Source organism: Anser brachyrhynchus (genome assembly GCF_964034855.1).
Source record: "Anser brachyrhynchus genome assembly, chromosome: 13".
Taxonomy (NCBI): domain Eukaryota; kingdom Metazoa; phylum Chordata; class Aves; order Anseriformes; family Anatidae; genus Anser; species Anser brachyrhynchus.
In genome coordinates, this window is record NC_137708.1 from 1,985,041 (window position 1) to 2,006,904 (window position 21,864).

The 21,864-nt window shown below is 46.2% G+C and overlaps 1 protein-coding gene across 20 annotated transcripts in view; it reads right to left on the reverse strand.

Annotated features, from left to right (window-relative positions):
- Nucleotides 1-17,884, reverse strand: part of CYSLTR1 (cysteinyl leukotriene receptor 1) — a 99,371-nt gene extending 81,487 nt beyond the window's left edge. For 8 of the 20 annotated variants that reach the window (XR_013938993.1, XR_013938994.1, XR_013938995.1 and 5 more), the window contains exons 1-2: nucleotides 17,410-17,566; nucleotides 10,095-10,264 (exon numbers count right to left, since the gene is read on the reverse strand). The gene's annotated coding sequence lies outside the window, so the exon portion shown is untranslated. The other 12 variants (XR_013939000.1, XR_013939002.1, XR_013939003.1 and 9 more) reach the window with 12 other exon arrangements.
- Nucleotides 17,885-21,864: the final 3,980 nt, after the last annotated feature.

A 21,864-nucleotide genomic window follows, 5' to 3' on the forward strand; every position in this document is an offset into this window, starting at 1 on the left:
AGCTGAGGCTGTTTCCACAGCGCGCTGCGGAGATGCTCAAGCTGCCATCGGCCCAGGCCGACAAGTCCAAGCAAAACAGGCCAGAGCAGCACAGGGGCAGCCGTCCTGCAGAGCCGCCCCGTGCTGCTCTGCTGGGTGGGACACCAGAGCCAGGCTGGGTGCCACCACGCCTGCAGAGCGAGCATAACCCCAAATCCCCACACTGCTGCCAAAAATACGGACTGCAAGGGGTTCTTTGGGCGTGAGGTGAGGGCATCAACAGAACAGTCCTTGTTGCAGTAAGCAGATTATGTTGCTCAGCATTAACTTAAGAGGCACAGCTATTGTTCACGAGGCTACAAGTCCAAACCCTGTTTCTCCCCCATCTACTGCTCGAAGAGAGGTATTTTTTTTAAACTCCGAGTGTGACCTCAAGCTTACCCAAGAATCCTGTCCAGGTGTGATCAGTGCATCAGGCCTCTGACACAGCTCAAACCACCGCGAGGTGCTGTGCCACAGAGGTGATGAATTTTCAAAACAAGACTTGTGGTAGGTTCAAGATGATGTGCTCAAACAGCCTTGAAAGCGAGAACGATCCGCGCAGAACACATTTCTTACTTCCCACAGATATTACAGATCCTCTTCTCCAGACACTGATTCCAGCTGCTGGAATCTTTCATCACTTGTCCTGTTGATACCCACATGCATGGGTAGGGGCTGGTTCTGCCCCTCGCTGTGCTTGTTGCAGGGTGAGGGGCCGCTGCACCCTTGGAGCTGTTTGGGGTTGGGGAAAGGCAGAACAAAACAGGCAGGCAGTCTTAAACCCATCACTTAATGCAGTGATTTTACCCCCATTTCACAGCAAAGAAAGAAAAACAGTGCTATTCCTGTTTTTCTATGGAAAATGTCACTTCACTTAAAAATAATATTTAACACCGCTGGCTGTTCTCTCAGTTCTTAGATTTCATCTCTTCCATGCAAAAACAACAGGACTCATGAACACACCTAAAACACTGGGACAAGAAAGGAGTCGGGTAGTTTTCTCTTTAGGATCACTGAATGCATGTTTTTCCAAAATATTTAACTGTCAAGTACCTAAGGAAACCCTACACTAGCTGTTCCGTCTGTGGGATTTTAACCAACATAAATATTGTACAGAAATTAACAACGTGCATGTTTTGCACTGCTTGCTCTTTTATAAATCCATGTGTGCGCGCACGTGTGTGTGCGTGCATAATGAAAAAGGAAAGTTTTTTCCGGGAAAACAGCATGTGTGAGTATGCTCATTTCTTGACTTCTATAAATACACATTAACTGGAATAATATTTAAATTGAAGGTTTTCTGTAGAGCTCTTGAGAAACGCTGGCTACATCCATCACGCAATTTCCTGGAAGCCACAAGCATGGGAAACTGGTTGTTCCTTTGTTACACATCCCACCCCGGCTGCCTCTGAGGCAGTGCATCACCACCTCGGTTGTCCCTGCAGTCATGCCATGCTTCCTTCAAACCCATTCACTGTGGCACTTCTGAAAGCCAGCATCCTAAGACCACAACTGACAAATGAGGCCAGAACAGTTGCTGGAGAACCTCTTTATAATAGATTTGCTTCCCTGACATCCTGTCTCCCTTCACCAGCACTGGACAACAAAGTCAGAGCCTGGGCTGCCAAAATCCCCTTCTGCTTGTGCCTCCTGCAGCTGTCCTCCTTTTGGCAAGGACATCTGTAGTCCCTCTCTCCCACTCCCATTCCTTCTCCATGGGAGGAGTTTGCTGGCAAACAGGTTACTGGAACACACTCATCCCAAAAGGAAGATGAGGGCAGACGTCTTCTCTAAGGGAAAAGGAATGCATCCATCTCTAGGGTTGGTGTTTTGGCTGTTACATTAACTTCAAACTCAACCCCGGCACAAAGCTCGTGTGCTCACACTAACAGGATAAAATTGACCCTGTCTTCTGCCCACTGGGCTGCTTCCAAAGCTAGCATCAGGCTGCACTGTCCCTGCAAGTGAACCAGCAGAAAAGTGATCTTGGCAAAAGTGAGTATTGAGATCCTACCCATCTGCATTGCACACCTGAACATCACCGATTTAGGAGCTGACAGGCAGCAGAGGTATTATTTCATTTGCTAATCCAGGGACCTTGCTTTCTACAGCACATATGTAGAACAATCTCCCATCCCATGGCTCTACAGCTTGTATAGCTCACACAAGTAAAAAAGTCAACTTTCTAATAATAAATCCTGTTGTTATTAACATTACAAACACTAGCCTGCTCTGTAACTGTACATTACAGCCTTGTGCAAAAAACATCACAGAAAAAAATACCAGAAAAATCTTGTGTAAGCATAGGGCATGATTTAGCAAGCTCAGATGCTGACCATGCTGCTCCAGGTAAGGCTGTAAATGCATCTTAGCATGAGAATATTTTCTGGCAAAAATAGCATCATCAGTGCCCCTCATATTCAGCTTGAAGTGACAACAGAATTGAGATCCACTCGTGCAACTGCAGAGCTATCAGAAGAGAAACAAGATTTCCTGCGCGTGAGACAATATCAAGTAAACAAAATAACTTAAACAGTCTAAAGCCATGTACGTAACTACTTTACTCTGCAGCCCAACCAGAAGGTAATTTGAGGAAACCATGATTCATTTTCAGATTTGTGTGGAAAAACAGTTCTAATTTATTAAAGGACAAGCTTCAGCCTCAGGTCCAACAATCACATCCTGCTAAATGTTCTTCCTGCAGTAAGATCTATCTGGAGGTGATTTGTGGTGCCCCATTACACAGGGTAGCTGCTCACTGCTGGCTGTGGTCACTTAGCACATGCACAGCTCAGAAGCCACAGATCAAGGGGCAAAAAACAACTTAGAATTCATCCACTGAACCTAAAGATTTTCCATTGCAGATTGATCATTTGAATTCTGCTTTCAGCATTGCTCATGGGAATATTTATTTGTAGGCAGGAAAAACAAAAGGAACAGGTTCCCAAATCCCGCTCCCGCTTGTGTGTATGGAAGAGGACGTAGCTGTGTGATGGAGCCATCCCACCCAAGAGAAAGGGGACCGTCGGTAAGAGCTGTTTGTTTCTCTGCTGGTACAGCCATAGCATGGTTGACCTTTGGCAGTTCCGATACCTATCTTGTTCCCATACATTATCTCACCATCAGAAACCAGCATTGCAGCCAGGGACCCCAGATAGAAATGAGGATGTGGGAGGTCCGTGAGACATTTCACTGTCATGCAGCAGTTGCTTAAATTCCCAAGTATTTACTCTAAAATAACTCCCCCTCCAAACACAAGGGGCGATGATCAATCAATACTCTGATACCAGGGTTCACAATTCAATCCTTCCTTTTTTGGGGGTGGGTGCAATGGTGGCAAACAAAGCCAGTCTCAGAGGCAGCTACCTACTCCTCTCTCACACCTCTCTAGCTCTTCCACCACCTCGAGCTCTGCAGCAAATGACTGGGAGATCACCTCACCTACCAGATCACCACAAGAAGACGTGTTAAATATAGCCCTTATTTCCATCCCCCCTCTCCCTCAGACGGCTGGGGGTCAGTATTTTTAACATGGATCATTTATCACAGTTCCTGTTAACAGCTCCATCCCCTCAGTGGCTGTCCCGGCATAACTGAGGGAGGGCACCCATGGGTGTAGGATGACAGCAACTTGTAAAGCCAGCTTTGCAGCTCAGGTCAGAGCATCACAGAGTCCTGCTCCCAGGTTAAAAGCCAGGCATTTAATGAAGGCTTTTTTGATTTCCACACAAAACATACAGCAGCTGAATGTTTAAACTACCTAGCTGATGAGGCTAGTACCTGACCAAAGCCAGTCTCACCCTTAGAGGTCACTGCAAAGGCAACATACCTGGAACACAGTTCATAATTATCAAGGGTGATTGAAACACTATTTCACAGTTCACAACAGAAATGAACCCATCGCTCACATGATTCCCACTGCATAACCTAGCTGCTGCATACGCCCCCCAGCAAGCAGTCACCTTCCTTGCTTCCAGAGCTTGACTCATACTCCGTTTTTACATGGTTATCTTAACCTGTTTGGGTTTGCACACCAGCTCCTGTATCAAAGTACATTCTGCTGATATAGCAGCATGTCCTTGGAAAAGAAATAAGCATTACCATTAAATGCAGGCTTTAAAGTAACAAGCAAGCTTGCAGCTGAGGAGGGACAGCTATCACCTTATCCCCATTAGACACAGCAGGACAGTTTGAGCATACAGATCAGTTACAAGGCCAAAGAGGAAAAAAAGAGATGGATAATCACTGTCAGGCTGTGAGTACAATTGCAGAGTTCTTGAGGAGTCCTTGTGTATGACAGACTGCCATGGCCTTGAGCCAGACTGACAGAAAAACTGCAGGACTGGACATAGTCCATTTAGGGTTATTAAATCGTACGTGGGTTTGGCCAACACCACAACCTCAGGCTGTGTGATCTAACACTTCAGTGATGGGCTTGAGGACATGCTACAGTAAAACTCACGATAAGCAAATTTCCTTAAAAGTAAAATAAACAAAAAACCTCATTTAGTCACCAAACTATGAACTCATAACAGAGCCCTCAGTCAGTACCTAAGTCAGTAAAGTTAAACCAACATCAGCCTGTGATAAGCAGAAACGCCATGCTGTAGTAGGCTGACTAATTTTTAATCATACCTTTTCCTAAGGCCATCTGTTTTCTTCCCATCGACAAGGCCTACAGAACACCTAATGGTGTATTAGGAAGAGTCTTGTTCCCCATTTTAAGGAACATGCTCGACTGTAATCCAATATTGACAAAATTCCTGCTCCTCAGCACTCAAACAGCTGCTAGAGAGCAATGCCCTCTGCACTGTAACCCAGATGAGGAAGCTCACATGCAGGGAGACCGAGGCTCTGGACAATGTGCCCACTAGGCAAGGTGACAAGTCATTAGGGCCAAATGCCTCTTGGTGACTGGGACAACAGGAAACAAAATGCTCTAATGCTGTTCCCCATCAGTAACTTCAGACTGAATTGGCGAGACCTTTGCAAAGTGCTGTGAGCCCACAGAAACGCCCTTTATTTATGGCTTAAAGCCTTCCAGCTTGGTACACACAGACTGATCAAGCCATGACTCCTGCTGCTTTGGAGCACACAGCAAGACCAACCAGAAGTGCCCGAAGGGTTTTCCATCCCTACGGGCAATGGCCTGAAAGCTGCTCTCCACATATCCAAGCCAGTATCTGATTGCACACAAGGTTTTAAAGAGCCTTAACGGCAGAAAGGCAAGAAGTGAGCACATTAAGAAGTCCAGGGTAATCCTATGTTTACATATCTCAATGGATTTGGTGATTTCTTGGAGTAGTTTGTACTATAGAGGACGATAAGGATTTGGGAGGAGCACGGCTCAGGGAGTAGAGAAGAAAGGCTGCACTCTGAAGCTAGAACTTGAGTTTCCCCAAACAACGTACGGACTTGAGTCTTCGGATTTACATCCACTTGCCAGGCTGGCCGGATGCCAGCCAGCTCCCACCTGAAAGCCCCGTCCCAGGCTCAGTACAGCGCTGTGCTCCAGGCCCAATAAATCCCAGCTCTCGGCAGGGGCTGCTGGCCAAGGATCAGCGCCGAGCGAACACGGCCCCCTTGTTTCCCTTCGGGGCTTGGCTTGCACCTGGCCAGCCCCGAGCATGAGCTGAGGCAGCCCACGTCCACCCACAAAAGCACCAAACCTCAACACGTCAGGTGCTTCTCAAACAACTCTTGCAGCCCGAATGCTTTATGATTACGAACAGTGATTTTTAACCAGAGCAAGCTGGAAACTCCTTACAAAACAAGTTTTTATCTATCGCACATCTTAGACTGGAGGAGGGAAGACAATCACAGCCTACTGCCAAAGAGATTCCTCCTTGCGGTGAGTCACCAGTTTGACTCAGCCTGGTGGGACGTGAGCCATCTGACAACAATAGAAATCTGGCAGTTCGCATCTGCGAGTTAAACAAGCTCACGCGCCCTAAAAATAAAGCCTGCTAAGCTGCTGAAGTCGTATTTTCCTACCAAATTTCCTGCTGAGCGGTTCCAACCAGTGTTTGACCACATACTGCCTCATTGATAGACCTTCTTGGTTTATTGTAGGCAGAGATTTAATTAGTAAGTAAGGAAGCGAGGAATTCCTGTTGGTGTTTTTCTGAGGGGGGAAGTCGGAGGGAAGAACAAATGAGAAAAATTATGAGCGATGTGCACATTTTCCTGGCATCAGAGCCACTTCAGAATAAATGTGATACTATGAAACACCTCCTTCCTCTGCGTGTCTCCTTTCCTTCCCTTCGCAAAGTATGGTTTAAATAAAGAAACATCTGCAGAAACTCCGCCGCAGTTGAGCCCTAATCAGGCAAAGATAAATACAAGTATCAGGGGCATGCGCGGAGGTGTAGGATACAGAGGGTCTCTGTGGGAAATGGGTGCCAAGTCACTTGAGCTGCAGAGTGGAATTGGCAGGGGTTGCAGGGAGCCAAACGCCTGGCCCTGACGGGGGAAACGTGCTGCAGTTCAGATACAGCAGTGGAGAGTGCTTGCAGGAAAGGACATATCAAACTATCACAGTATGGAATAAAAAAGGAATATACGGACATCTCAGTAAGAAGGAAATGCTACGAGCAAGTCTACACAGCAGACGTATGGAACAAGCTGCTGATAATGGAAGGATGTCTGTGGTGCGGAGCTACCAGCGAGAGCTGGAATTACCCTGCAGTTCCAGAATGACTTTTCTTCTGCGTGGGAACTCTCAGAAGCAGGCCTCGGCTATCTTCGCATCTTCCTGTTTGTATTTAGGGAGAAGCCAGGGCAAGAGAGTCCCGGTCCCAGACAGAGGTCTGTTTGGGAAACGAGAGCTGCCACGGGCCAGTCTCACAGGAAGGTTCTCTCTGGAGGCTTTCAAGGAGGACATGGCCCCTGCTAACGGGTGTGCTTAGTGCTCTCCCTAAAGAACCACCAGTCCCTGTACAAACAGTACCATCACCCCAATTCATGCAGTGCTTCTGAGCTACACCATCACCATTGCATTAGAAGCGACCTTTATCTGGTAGCTAATCAGCACCACAGTTGTGTCTGTGCTTCAAACAGGAAATTAAGAAAACACCACGCCGGGCTCTATGAACAAACAGTGACATCTTCAGCAGCCGCCGCCGCTGCTGCTGCTTTCACACCTCTCCTGGGCTGCTCCTTCCCTTGCTATTCTGCTAAATATTTCACCTGGGGGAGATGGGTAGCACAGGAGATTTGAAGCAGTTCCTCATAAAAACCACTCAGTTCTGTAGCCCCTGCTCCAGCAGGGAAATTTCATCTGGTAGAGCTGAACAGACAGTTGCAGCTGGAGCAGGGTGAGACCAATGGCTCCAACAGGATATATTTTTACTGGCTTTGTCTCACTTGACTGCTACAGAAAGAAACCTAAGGGCTCTAGGCAAGGACCAGAGATCAAGTTTACTTCCTTTTCTTGCAGGGTTTAAAGCAAAAGAGCATGTTTCAATGCTCTCTCATGAAAACATATCAAGCATTTTTATTCCTTTTTTTTTTCTTTTTGCATTAGCCATGCATGACTGCTCTGGATAAAGACCAGAGTCAGGGCCTGGTATCTGTCTGCATCATTGACATTACACGGGATGGGCTAAGCCGCATCACAAAGTTCCTGAGATACATTAGAGGACACGCTCACAGGAAAAATCTAACCAGCTCATTTTTAATGTGCTTGGCCAGGGACCCTGTGAGAGGCCTCTAGGCCCCTTACGGAGCTGATGAAAGCTGCCTGTCTCAGCTTTATAACAGAGCCAGAACTGCGAGGTGCTTATCAAAGCAGTCAGATTGTGCAGCTCAAGGTCACAACTTTGCACAGAGCAGCAGTCAGGTTGCAACCTCACACTATGGAAAGAGACCTCCTGCCTCAGTTATTTCACAGGGCTAAGGAAAATAATCCTTTCAAAACCTCTATCACCCCAGTCAGTAGTGCAGCAATGAAGCTCAGCCTGCCACACCATTTCACACAATTCCAGACCCCAAAAAGCTAAAAAAAAAACCAAGTGATTACTGAGATTGCCAGATTGCCACTTCTCATGGAAAAACCTGGTTGTAGGTAGCTGATTTGATTTGTGCTACTCTTCACACTGGAAACATGAAAAGCAAGCAAGAAAAAAACCTCATGTTAAAATATTTTCTATATGGAGATAAGAGAAATTGAAATACAAAGGGATGCAGATAATCCAGGAATTGAATCAGCTAGCAAGCTCCATCCTAAAAAAGGCTATTTATTCCCAGTACCATCGCAATGGAAAATTAGTTCGTGTTAGCTCTTCTTGCACTGCAGCCACACTTGCTGTTTTGTGCCTCGAGCAGAAAAATCAGAGAAGGAATTTTGATTAGAAGTGATCACTGCTGAAGATGTGTATTTGGATAAAGAGACTTTTCATCCAGTTCCTTTTGTTTCTTGATTCATAGTCAAGCTCTAATCCCATGCATATGGCCTGGCAAAGTTGAATTTCCATAGCAACTCTTTTTAAGCTAGCTTCAGGACAGCAGAGAAAGCTGGCAAAGGGAAAAGGTTATTATTTAAATAGCTTGTTACTGCTGCTACTATAAGAAATCAGATGCCAAACGTGCAAAACCAACTGGATTTTTTTTTTTTTAAGATCAATCTATTTAAAAATAAGAACTCCTCTAGCATAAAAACCCTTTTAGGATCCGCACATTCTTGGTCTGCTCTCACTCTGTGAGAAACATTTCCATACATCACTTAAAATGCTCTGTTTCCTGATGGAAGAGGCAAGCTTTCTGCTGAAAGTATACAGCAAGAGAGCTAAGCTGGCTTTATTTCCAGTGGTGAGAAATCATGCAGGAACATTTTAGCTAGTCTTCTGTGCTGTAGCAGTTGTTTTATGGTCACACCAATCAACAGAGGAAGAGGCAGGACAGATGGCTGACACAGAAACTAATCTCCCTTTGATCAGCCCAGACTTTCTTCATTAGCTGGAGGACCAACATTTACACTGTTTAGAAATAGAGAAGAAAACTTGGCTAGCATGCTACACACCTTCACTTCTTTGCTTCTGAAAAAGCACAGCCCCATCAGATGCTCCAGCTAAGATCAAGCTGTGACATAGGTAGGACTGAAGCAGGCCCCAAACAAATTTCACACCCCTTCATCCCAAAATCAAAGGGAAAAGTCAGCTCTAGAGAGCTCCCTGCTCTCCCATGAGCTATTACAGGCTTGAAAGAAGTGAGCTTTAGTTCAGGGGTCATGCAGAGATGCCCGTTCCCTGCACACTATATTTCAGGATCAGAACTGAAGCGGTTTGCATAGGGTGTTTTTTTCCACCAACCATGGAAGTGAGACAGACAGTTTTTCCCTAAAAACCAACAAAAAGAGCAACAAAAACCTGATTTTGGATTTTACCGCCAAACCAAAAAAACAAGGCATAGTCTAGAGTCCGCAAACTCCTACAGTTTGGACACCTGAAGCAGCAAACCACTGCCTGCACAGGGCTTCATGCATGAGTGCTTCCGTGGCCACCTCCTTCACAGCTGAGTGCTGACAACACTGTTCTTCCCCCTGAAAACTCAACACAAATCTAGCAGCAGGAAGGAGGCAGCTGGGCATTATTTGGCTGTGAATATCCAGGTGTGCTGGGTTTCACTTCAGAGGGCCAGTCACCCTACCATGTCCATTAAACATGCCTAGCCATGTGATGCTAAAAACACTGCTGACATTTTTCAGTGCTAGAGCCCTAAGGCAACAGCTGCACAGTTATTTCAAAATATCAAGAATTTAGTTTATAGACAATGCTAGTATTTCTCTTTGGTCTTTGAAGCACTTTGAAAGCTCATTTCAAGTGAGAGCTGAGGTTTGGATACTGACTGATACAAGGCCCAGGGACATTTCTAAGAGTGCTCCAGTGCTCCTTCCCCACTCCTCTAAAGCATCACTGGGATAGCGCATTAGACACTGTGACAACTAAAAATGCAGATTATGCCATCTCAGAAGACAACAGAACAAAGCACCTTTTCCTTTGAGATTTTGTGAGCATTAAAAGCATGGTATATCTGAAAAGGAGTGAGATCTGCACAGCCAGCAGCCGTCTCCTTACCTCTGATCCGAAGTCATGATGCTCAGCAAGAAGGCGGATGCGATCCTTGGGTGACACTGGCTGCTGTCTGCGGGCAGGCACTCCTCTGCACACATCGCAGGACTGGTGAGACAGGGTCAGGTAGGAGGATCACCACAACACTTTTCTGCCCACCATCTGGAGGGGGAATCCTGAAACAGAATGTGTGCGTTAGCCACTTGCATCTGGACACTTGTCACTTGGCAGGCATAGAGATGTCAGCTGCTCTCAGGCATGTCCTGCTTACAGAGTCTTATGCCACCTCTGAAGGTAAAATCAGCCCTGGTGCTGGCTTTGCAGCCATCTTCCTGCCCTTGGAAATCCCCCTGGATATTGCCTGGCAACTTGTGCTCCCCAAATGCATCTCCTCAAGCTGCCTCTTAGCACCCTAACCTTGCTGTTACCTAATTAAATGCATTACCCTGCATTAAGGAATCAGAACTGAGGCTTGGATCAGCCGTCTGCTATAACAAAAAGTTATCTGTTTTAGGGGCTTAATGCAAGTCTAGCCCCTAGAATCATACCCTCAAACGGGGGTAGTGGCAAAAGATAAGCGACATGAAACAAAAGGCACAGTAACTCCAGGCTGAAGCCCGTAAGCCACGCAGCTCGCCAGCAGCAGCAGGACCAGCCCCACTGGGAGCCTCAGCACCACCGGGCGGCAGTCACGGGACACAGAACACAACCAAGGAGCTCACGGGGGATGCTAAAACACAGCTGGGCCAGAGCTTCCTTCCATAAACCCACCTCCTGATAGGAACTTGAAGGTATCCTTGGAGGAAAAATATTGTTAGCACCCACATGACCCTGTAGGTGAAGCAAAGGTAAGGAAAAAAAATCATAACGGTCCTTCGAGAAGCTCAGCTCATCTGAAATCTTCTCCAGGACAGACTGAGACACTTCAAATCCTTATGACATTCACAGCAAGAATTTATTTCCCTACAGCCGTTTGTGAAGGTCCTCATTCCCCAAGCCGCTGTCCTTGTCCCACCATTGGCAGATTCCTTGGATGAAATGTTTGCTACTCCGACATGAAAAATTGCTTTTCCCACTGCAGCACCCTGAGCTCCAGGTTGAGCTATTGGAACCCCGGACCTGCATTATCTCCGCAATGGAAGCCTCACCTTGCACAAAAGGCACTGACTCTGAGCAGTGGGACACAGCATCAGAAGAGAATTCAGCAGTATTAGGCATAAATGCAGAACTAAACCAAAAGGGAGGAATCAGGAATGGACTGCATTTTTATAAAGGGAAGGAAGATGAGACTTTAGGCATGGGCAAATAAATACTTCTTTAATTTCTTACACGCCACTGTAGAAAAGGATTAAAAATAACAGAGCAAGCTTCTAAACTAAAATATTGTATCTGCTGCTTAAGGCATATACTGCCATCGTGTGTTCAGAAGGGAAACCAAGAGAAAGCAGTGACCTAAGCAGCTCCATAGGTGAGAAACCACTGCTTTGCTAGGTTTTCAAGCCATCATGTATCATCTACTCCTATATATTAGTGCTTGGTTCTCATCTACCCCTCCATGCAGTTCAAGCTCATTTTCTCAACTAAGCTGTAAACTATCTCTGTAAAAATAACACCAACAACACTGTATACACTTCCTCAGCATACTTACTGGCACGCAATAGAACATTCTCCTCAAATAGAAATTGAGATAATCAAACACAATGGAAGTAAAAATAACAGCAAAAAAAGAACTAATTTAAATCAAACCATTCAAGCAGCTCCTCACACAGGCTTGCCCTCTCCTGGCTTCCCCATCCTGGTTCAGTCCTCAGAACAAGGCTCAGGTGTGAAACAAACTCCAGCTGTGCCCAATTTTTCTCTTAATCATGGATTAAGAAATTGAAATTGCAGTTCAGAGTCATCATTTGACAACACTCATTATGATGGCAGAGACAATTCTGTAGGCAGTGACCTCTAAAAGTGCTGGGAATTAGTAGTATGAGGCTCTTCAAATAGAGGTACTGAATATACTTTCAGGTGGCTCTCCTTATTAATCTCCTGATCCAGAGTGTCATTGCCATGAAATGAAATTTGGTCATTACAGGAGATTTTTCAAACAATTATAAAAGGCTTATTGCAACAAGATGGACAACAGTGATGATGACACAAAAGGCTAAACCACTTATCTTCATTTTGAAGAAAGATGATCAGGAATATTAATGGGAGAGGCAATCTGAGGGACCCCTAGATTTACAAAAAAAAGCTGATGTGAAACTGAGCTTCCAAACAGACACAGAAGTGGTTAAAACTGAGAGAAGAACCATCTGTTAAAATGTAAACCTAAACCAAATTATTTTGGTTCTTATAAGCCTTTGAGGTTTATAAGAACAAAGCTCTTTTTGTCCCCCACTTTCACACCTCTTAGAAAGTTATGTTACTCCAAATTGAAAGCACTGGTGGTTCGTGCGGACCCCCACGTCACTGTCAGACGGTAGGCTTTTTCCTTTTCTAATGAAGCACAGGCACAGCCCTGAGCCCCTACAAGCAGTGACCCAGCTTGCCTCCATCCTGTTCTACTCATACACACGCTGAAATGCTTTTGTGGTTTACTGGAAACTTCAGGGACAAGATTAGCTTGCATGGTTCTTTCCAGGGAAGCAGGAGCTACACATTAGCAGCCAGAAGACTTCCGTGGTAACAAAGCCGGGTGTTTTAGGTAAGACCATCTTGAGGTGAGGAAGGTGAAAAACTGGGAAATTACTTGTCTACATTTGGAGGTCAGTTAGTCATTAACATCAACTAATTACTAATGAGTCTCCATTCCTTCAACAACCCAACAGAAAAAGGCCCTGCTTTTACTCAAGCATGTAAAAACCCTAATGAAGAGACAGCCAGCTCACTGCTTTCCATAGACAGTAGGCGTAGTCATGAACTTCCAACAAGCTTGCTAAGTGATGTGACAGCTAAAGCCATATCAAATGATAGATAAAAACTTCTGTGCTACCTCCTGTGACAAAAAAAGGATACAGTGATGAGTTCGAAAAGGCAGTGCAAGGACAACACTGAGCTGAATGGGCACCTGAGGTGCTAATTCAGATGAGTGGAGTCAGGCCAAAAGCACCTGAGGGGTTTGCTCTGTACATTGCTCAGCATAGAGAAAGATTTTATATTTCTAAGTGAGATTATCTGGAAGAGACTGAAGAAGAGACAAAGATGCATTCAGAAAGACTGAAGACATAGGAGAAACCCACATAACTACGCAGTTCTGGCTAAGGGAAGCCAAAATTCAGGCAGAGCACAGCTGGAAGTACTGGCTGACAGGGCAAACCAAGACTGAAGACAGGATGGTAGTTATTAAAGATATATGGCGCTTGGAATTGAACATTATCAAGAGCAAAGGAAGGGTTAGAGTAAGTAATAAGGAAGAACTGAACAGGCAAGGTAGTCTCAGCTGGTAGTCACATTTTGTCATTTTTATATGAGAAAAATAGAAGTGTTGTTTGAAGGCAGGAAGAGGCTAGAGTTTGCAGGATAAATCAATGTGACAAGCAGCAGTCAGAACTGTGGATTTGGGATTTGATTAACCCAGAGAAGAATTGCTAAGTACAACAAAATTTCTGAGAAAGAATCCACAAAACACAGTGGAGAAAGGCAATGATATTCTTCTCAGGTATTCTCAGGTATACATGAAAGCAGAAGGGGATGGGATGAAGGGCAGAGCCTGGAGCTGTCAAGCTGGACTATGCAGTGTGGAAGGAGCCAAAGTGCAAGACAAATCTTTGAGATCACAGAGCACAGGAGAAGGAGATTGCAGAGAAGACAAAAATACGAACCAACATCAGAGAACGCAGCTGGTGAGGAAAAGCTAAGTGAAGATCCCTGTCAACAACCAGTGGGTGGAGGAGGAGAAAGGGTGTGTGAAGGTGGGGTGGAAAGTAGCAGTGAGGAGGTGAAAATGAACATTATCTAGGGCAGAAACAGCCTGGAGGACTGAAATTTGAAGTGCCTGTGAGGGAGGATGACTTTATCTAGAGACAGATTAAAGATTTCAGAGACAAAAGGAAAAGGTAGGGGAGAGGTAAAGGAAACAAAGCAGGAAATGAACAAAACAAGAGCCAAGTTTGCAAAAATAGTAGTGGAAACAAGTGTGGGAGATGACCTGCCTACATAAGAAAAAGGTCTTCAGAACCAAGGAGAACAGGGAGACAAAACTACTGGCTAGAAAAAAAATAGAACAGATAGGGGGCCTTTTATGAGGATTGTAGATTGTTGGGGGGGTGGGGGGGAGAACAGTAGAGAATGAAAAGAGGGAGGCAGAAAAAAACATCTTTATTCTCAGGAAGTGTGTACAGAAGGCAAAAGCAACACACAGGGCTGTTACACTAGCAGAGACAGAAATGAGAAGTGTTTCTGGGTTCAGTTAACAGAAACAGACACCTTCCCTCAGCAACCGTTGCTGAAGCGCAGGGGCTGCTGGCAAGGATGAGACCACCAGCAGCCCACACCACAGACACCCAGCTGCTTCCCCTCTGCCACCACAGTGCTGCCAAGACCCTTCTGCCCCAAAAGAGCCCCCCACAGGGGAGCAGCAGGGCTTGTGGTAGCATGAAGTCGATGTGCTGTGCACCAGTAGTCACAGCACCTGCGGGGAAGCGAGGAGGGATGGAGGGCACACCACCCGCCCGCGCTCCCTGTGCCTTGGCGATGGCAAGCAGCACAGCTCAGCCCACCACTTCTTTTGGTCCATTTTACAAAGGAAAAAAAAAGCATGCAAAAAAAAAGTAGTAAAAGTAGGAAAAAAAAGATAACTGAAGAACAAGTCCTTGCCACAGCACCCACCATGTGTGTCAGCAGCCTGCAGCTCATGCGTGAGAGGCCACGAGGCTCCAGCACAGCTATGGTTCCTGGGGCCGAGCAGCACCTGAGGGAGGACACAGTCCCAGAACAGGATCTGGACCTGCACAGAAAGGGCAGGGACTTCTCTTGCTGCTGGAGGCAGCTGGGAGCCCCGCCACTGCCACAGCTAACAGTGCTGCCAGCCCCTCAGCTGCCATTTCCTGAGAGGGAGAGGCCAGGCAGCATGGAGGCACCGCACTGTGTCAGCAGCAAGGAGAGCTTGTTCTCAGTGCCCACCTGGTTATACTTTTAATTACAATAACAGCAGCTGCACAGAACAAGAAATAAGGGGAAATGAAGCAACAGGGAGATGCAGCACTTGCTGAAGTGAATTTTGTTTAAAACTTTCAGGTACATATTTACTGCTAAAAGCAAGTTCAGGTTGATGGAAATGGCTCTAATATCTGTAAGAGAAAATGGTTGAAGTACTTCGTACCAAAAATTCATGAGGTTCTTTGTTTCAAAGTGACATCTTTTCCTCATTTCACATTTTCTGAACAGTGGAATAATTCTCTGCTTTCCCTACACCTACACATCTACAGAAGTTTTTTTCCCACTCATCTTCATTTCAGTGAGAAAACATTTAAAGTTAATTTTTAATTACCATAAATGATTTTTAGAAATGAACTTTTTTGTATAAATCCACATGCATTTTATTTCCAGCTCCTTAGACTTCTCAAAAAATTCATGACAGGGCCCAGTCTTTAATAACACATCTTCAATGTTATGTGTCTAAATTTCTTCATTTCACTGTATTTCAATAGTAGATACCTTATAGCCTGAGGCAAATAACTGCCTACAGAAGAAATTTTAGTATCTGGAGTGGAACTGAAGCTTATTGTTACAAATAGTCACATAATTAGGTTAAAAAGGAAATAAATCTTTACAAAGTCAAGCTCCTTCCTGCTCTGAATGCACATTTTCAGTAAAGGAAAGTCTATTTAGCCAGGATTTGAAGCTGCTGAAAAATAATCTTAAAATAGCAAGTAAGCCCAAGAAGCTAATAAGCCATTTATAAAATAACTTACCCTGCAAATATAATTGTATGAAATTGAAATGAACTCCACAGCCGTGGCTGCCACAGAGCAAGAAATGGGTCAGAGGTTGGCAGGGAAAGCGCCTACACAGCCCCATTAGCAGTGGTTTCATAGATGAAAGGAAGAAAAAGCAGTTCAGCAGCTGGAAAGGCACTAGGTAAAAGGAGAATGAGGCCCAGGTCTTGCTCTGACCTTTAAGCCAGGTATGCCAGGGTAGATCCAAACAGGATTTTGGCAGCTCACACAGGTGGAGCCTCTAATCCCAAACTGAGATCCTGCAGTTTCTTGTACTTCTACTGCCTGAACTCTATAGACATTTCTCATCTTAACATTTTAGTGGTTCCAGACAGGGCATGGGGCACAACTTGCTTAATCTTAGATACTAATTAGTCATGTAGACTTCCCTTTAGTCACTGGAGAAAAACAAGCACTTACAATAGCAAAGTTTATCTTCTAGAACAGGCGTCTAAAACTATCACACCCTGACCATACTCATTTCTTCTTGGTAGCCAAACAAGGATCCCAGAGCTCTGCTACATGCCTCAAGTCACAGGAGGTGACCAACTCAGCATTGCCTAAAGCATGGTGGTCCTGACCAAGTGCAGAATGTTCCTTTGAGCTCCAGCAAGATCCCTAAAGACCCTCTGGAGATGCTGAGTACAACGGACATGCTTTGTTTATACCCTCCTGATGGCAAGAGCCATCAGACCTTCAACACAGCAGCACAGGCAGTGTTTTCTTTAGAAGTGAAATTTGAAAAGGGCCTCTAGCCTAAGTGCTCTTTATGACCTCATCTCAGTCTCCTATCTGCACAGGATGCTGGCTGCTCCAGATGCTATTATACGATGCTTTGCTTTTGCCAGGGACCATTTAGGAAGAACCAACACCTTATTCAGTTCTGCATCCACTCCATAAACAAACAGCATAAAAAAACAAACAAAAAAACCAAGCTAGTCACTCTAACACTGAGATTTAAAGCCTGTAAGTCCTTCGTTTGCTCTAGCTCCTTTATTTGAGGAGCAGGAGATGTTCAGGCATTCTCAGGGAGTTGTACAACCTCAGGCTACAGAGGACACAAGGGTGGCTATTGACTTGAGGTCAGCTGAGCCAGGTTGACCCCAGCAGAAGGGGTGCCCTCACCCACAGGGTGCAGCCCCCCAGGGCAGGCACAGAGGGCCACTGGCAATGTGGCTCATCCCATCCACAGTCCCAGACAAGGCAAGCACCAAGCCAGGCCCGGAGTCCATTCAGCAATCCCAGGCAGGAGCAAAGGGAACCAGGGCCAGGGGCATGGCTGGAGACCAGGCTACAGCCTGGGTACAAAACCGCCCCTCAGGAGCCCCAGCCAAAGACAGGGCTCAAAACAAGCCACAATGTGCATCCAAGGGCCCTCCTCAGAGAGGAATTACCTGCACAGCATGGCTGGTGTCCGTCCTAGAGGCACGGCCAGAGGGGGGCTAGAGACAGGCATGCCTGCACTGAGCACAGAAAAGAGCAGAGGCCCCTGACCTGAGCTTAAATGGAGCCGTGGGCAGGTGTGGGGAGCACAGGTGAAACTGTTTCAGGGCTGTTAAGGAGTATTGACTTAGTGTAATGATTTAGTAACTGCATGTAGCTGCTGCCAAATCATGCTGCTCTGAGGTTGTTGCTTGTAGATCCCTGCAGCCTTCCAGACTTGTATAGTAAGACACTGAGTCACTCTCGCACCAAACTTCCTTTCAGCAGGCCCCTGAAAACCCTTCTTCCTTTACCAGTAAACCAATGCTCTGTCTGCACAGCAGAGGCCTCTTCCCTCTCGTCACCACCACCGTAACTGCTGACCGCAGTGTGGGAATGTGGTCTTGCAAATCCCAGTCTGATCCTCTCCCCTCAGCAGGTCTCTGCTGGCCTTCTGCAAGCACAGGGACAGGACACAGAAGCTGATGGTCTTCACCTCCCGTCCCTGTGTCTCTGCAGCCCATCTGCATGCTATTGTGCACCCTGTGTGCCCTGTGGCCCCATGGTGGTGAGGAGGGCCTACAAAAGCAGAGTGGATTTCCACTGCAGGAGCCATCAACCACAGCTTTGGCAAAGGCAAGAGCCAAGGCCCAAGCAGCGCCTGAAAGAGCGGTGAGGTTGGTGTGAGGAGCAGGTCCATGCGAGGTGACTGGCTGGGGTTCACTTGGCCACACCGCTTCTTCCTGGCCAACGCATCTGCGCCAGGGCTGGCCTCTGAGCAACTCCCAAAATTCAGTGGTTCTTGGCACATGTCTTTCCTCCACCTCATCTGTAGCCCTTTCTCTCATGGAGTGCTTGAAAAGTCAGGTCCTAGGTGATGGGAGCAGCCTCGTCTGACGTGACAGAAGTTCACCCTGCTGAACTCAAGGCTCTGGATGTGAGCAGCGCAATGCACTGAGTGCTCATTGCAGCTCTCCATCCAGCTGCCTTTGCTGGCCTTACCCCCTCTCACACTCTTTTCCAGGACTGCTTAGAAAAAATAAATAAATAACTAAATAAAAGCTCTAGTAAGCTGTATCAGTAAGTAAACAGGAAAAAGATGGCACAGACTAGGAGCCAGCCCTAGTGATTGTGAGGTTTGGGGCAGCAAGCACAGCAATGTCACGCCAGCTGTCTCTCTCTGGGTGGAACAGTGAATGGATTGAGAACAAGCTGCTGTTTCGGAAGTGTTTGATTTGAGACTGCCATGGTGTGCAGGGCACATTCTAGTCTTTATGAAGAGTAAAAGGCCCTAAAATCTGTGAGGACCTTTTTGGAGGGCAGTTGGCCAATGTGCCCATCAGCAGAGCTGCAGAGCAAATGGATTTCTCTGGCTAGGGCAGGCAGCTACAGAGGCAGAGCTGAATAAACACCGACATGAAGGGCTGTGTAGGTAAAGCGACCAAGACCAACATGAGAAATCAGAAGCCTTTTTTTCTTATTCCTTCCTGTTTCTTGGTCCCCTTTCTATAAAACAGAGCTAATAACACTGACCTGCCTAATGCTGAACATGTTAAAGGCCACAGCGTGCTCAAATAAGTCATCACTGAAGTTACATAAATATACAAACGTGTCTGTGCTTCATCTCATACCTCAGGAGCCTTTAGACCCACTGTCTGGGGAACTAATAACGGTCTAGTCGCAGCTGCACGAAACAGTGTGGGCTATAAAACCTGCCCACAAAGCTGTGTAAATATTAAGACAGCTCATGCAAGGAACTACGCTGCTACAACCACACTGCTCTCCATGCTGGAGCTAAGAGGTCTGAAGGTAATGCATGCTGCAGTGACTGCGTGAAGGGGACTTGTACAACATGGGATTTTCCAGCGGGCCAGGGTTGGTTTGGATTCTGGTTGGGGTAGTCACACTTCAGTCAAATAAATCAGGACCTGCAGCGGGGAGTAGAGGACAAGTTTATACAAGAGGACAGACAGTTCCCAACCATGTTGCTCCAAAGTGAAAATTTCAAGAATGTGAAACCTCAGTGAATTTGTACTGGGTAATGCTGCATGTCATACAGCTGCCTGGTTGGTGTTCTAGCATTAGCAGCCTTTTGTGCAAATTTACTCTCTTGATCAGAAATAGATTGAGATCTTGATGAGAAATAGATTGAGAGAAGAGTGTTTTGTTCCCCTCAAAGTTTTCTTTGGTGACCCACAAGGAGAAATGTCTTGTCTTCACCAGTGATCAGCTTTCCATCAGCAACCACTCCCAAACATTCAAAGATGAGCTTGAAGAAAGTATTTGGGCTTCTTTAGAGTGGGTTTGGTAGAACAAAGGCACCAAAACTGCAGTCTCATGCCGGCACCACTTCTTCCCTGGATCAGACCAAGTGCTGCAGCCACTTTGCAATCCACTTGTGCTACCAATGGCCCTGGAACTGTGTCACAAGCCTGGAGCTGCCCCTGTCCAGCTCAACTCCTGCCTCATTGCAGCTGGAATCCAGAAAAGAGCTGCTCCTTCAAGCCTCACGAAGAGCTTAGTTGGCCCAGTCTCTGTGCTCACAGTGCACTGACGGGAGCAGGCTATTCTCAAACAGCAGCTGCAGAGGTGCTTAAAATAAACAAACAGAAACCAAATGCATGCACGGTTGCGGTGGTGCTACTGCTGCCCCTTGTCTGTAATGTCCACGTGGCTGGAGAACCTGCTCAGACTCTGAGCAGGCATTTAATGTGGGTTCCCACCCATGTCTCACACCTCAGGGGAAACTGCCCTAACTGCTGTGCTTGTCAGTTATTCCTTGTAAAAATGAAGGGTGCCTTCTCCACCCTTCCTTTCTCAGCTCTTCCACTTGTGCAGCCAAGAATACAAGATACACGGAGCTGAAGGAAGGAGGGAAAGATCACATCATGGACTCAGCTTTTCCTCTGAGCTCCTCCCTGCTTGCAGCGCCTGCTCTCCTGTGTAGCCTGCTGCCCCGGGGCAGGAGGAGAACCCATGAGCCACAACAGAGCTTCTGCATTTGCTTCAGTGTTCTAACATCAGGCGAGGCAATGCCTATTGCCCAAGGATGTGCAGATGCATTGGCTTTAGCCCCAGCATACACGAGCAGGAAGCAGTCGCATATGCTCTAGGCTGGTTTCAGAAGAAAGTTATATATAGCCATGTCTGAAGAAATAGCTGTGAGATGAAGGATAGCTGAGTTTTGGCATTAGACATGTAATTTTCAACATACAGATGTAACAGAAGAGGCTGTTGGATACGTGAGGAGATGAGTTCAGACCTCGATGTGAAAAGGCTCACATTTTAGCAGCACAGCAGTGGAATTTAAATGCCCTCCCTCCATCTTTTGCTAATCTTTTCTCAACAGAGAGGATTAAATTAGGAAAGAAAAACAATGAGTTTCCACAGCTGCAGAGCTCCTCTGGCTTCTGCAGTAGCTTTAATCTATGTTTCAGGAAGCAAAAATATATTTTTTGCCATTGCCCATTCACCACCCAGGAGAGTAGGTTTAATTACTTCTGCCAGTTTTAACAAGAAAACATATTGTCAGCAAATAGTGAGCATTTCCTGCTTGCAGATTTGGCCGGACAGCACATGAAGTCAGTCCTGTTTCTCTCTCCCTGCTCTGCATGCCTGTTCTGTGGTTCGCCTGTCTCAGCACCAGGCTCTATGTGGTCACCATCCCTCCCTCCTCCTGCAAGCCGGTCCATGAACTGCTCAGCGTGTGCTTATCCCTTTCTGTTTCCTACACCTCTCCCGCAGCACCACCTTTCAGGGCACAGCACTTCTCACCCGAGTTGTCTAAACATGCACTGGCCACCACACGGCTGCAGCAGGAGCTGTGAAACCCTCCCCAGCCCTCGCAACATCCCTCTCATGCACTCATTGGAATTTTCCTCCCACTTTAATACATGCTGTCTTGCAGCGCACACACTGAAGAAGGTGTTTCTTTCCTTCCTCTGAAGCATCTGTTGAGACTGCTGACAAAAGGCAGGATATTGCTCTGATGAAGGCTGATATCTTCTGCTCCACGTCAGTCTAATAAATACACATTAATGGAGCTAACTTGAAATTCCTGATACAGTGACTGTTCAGTGCTTCTTCCAGTTATTACTCTCCTTCCAGTTAGAAAGAAAGGAAGAAAAGAGAATCACCAGGGCAGATCTTTGCACCCTGACACCTTTGTTCTATTGAGAAAAGTTCTCATATCACTGTGCATGCCTTGACCACAAACCAGTGTTGTTTTTTTAACTGTCTAATAGTTCTCAGAACAAAATATGGCTGCACCATGAGTTTAGGAGATGCAGCTGTACAAGACAATACATTTTAACATCTACTGTGGCTAAAAAAAAAATAAAAATATCTAGATGCAAAGATGCTAAGAAGCCCTGGGAGAAATAGAGATGAGGGTGATGCCGATCTGGAGGAGGAACCTGAGAATTGCT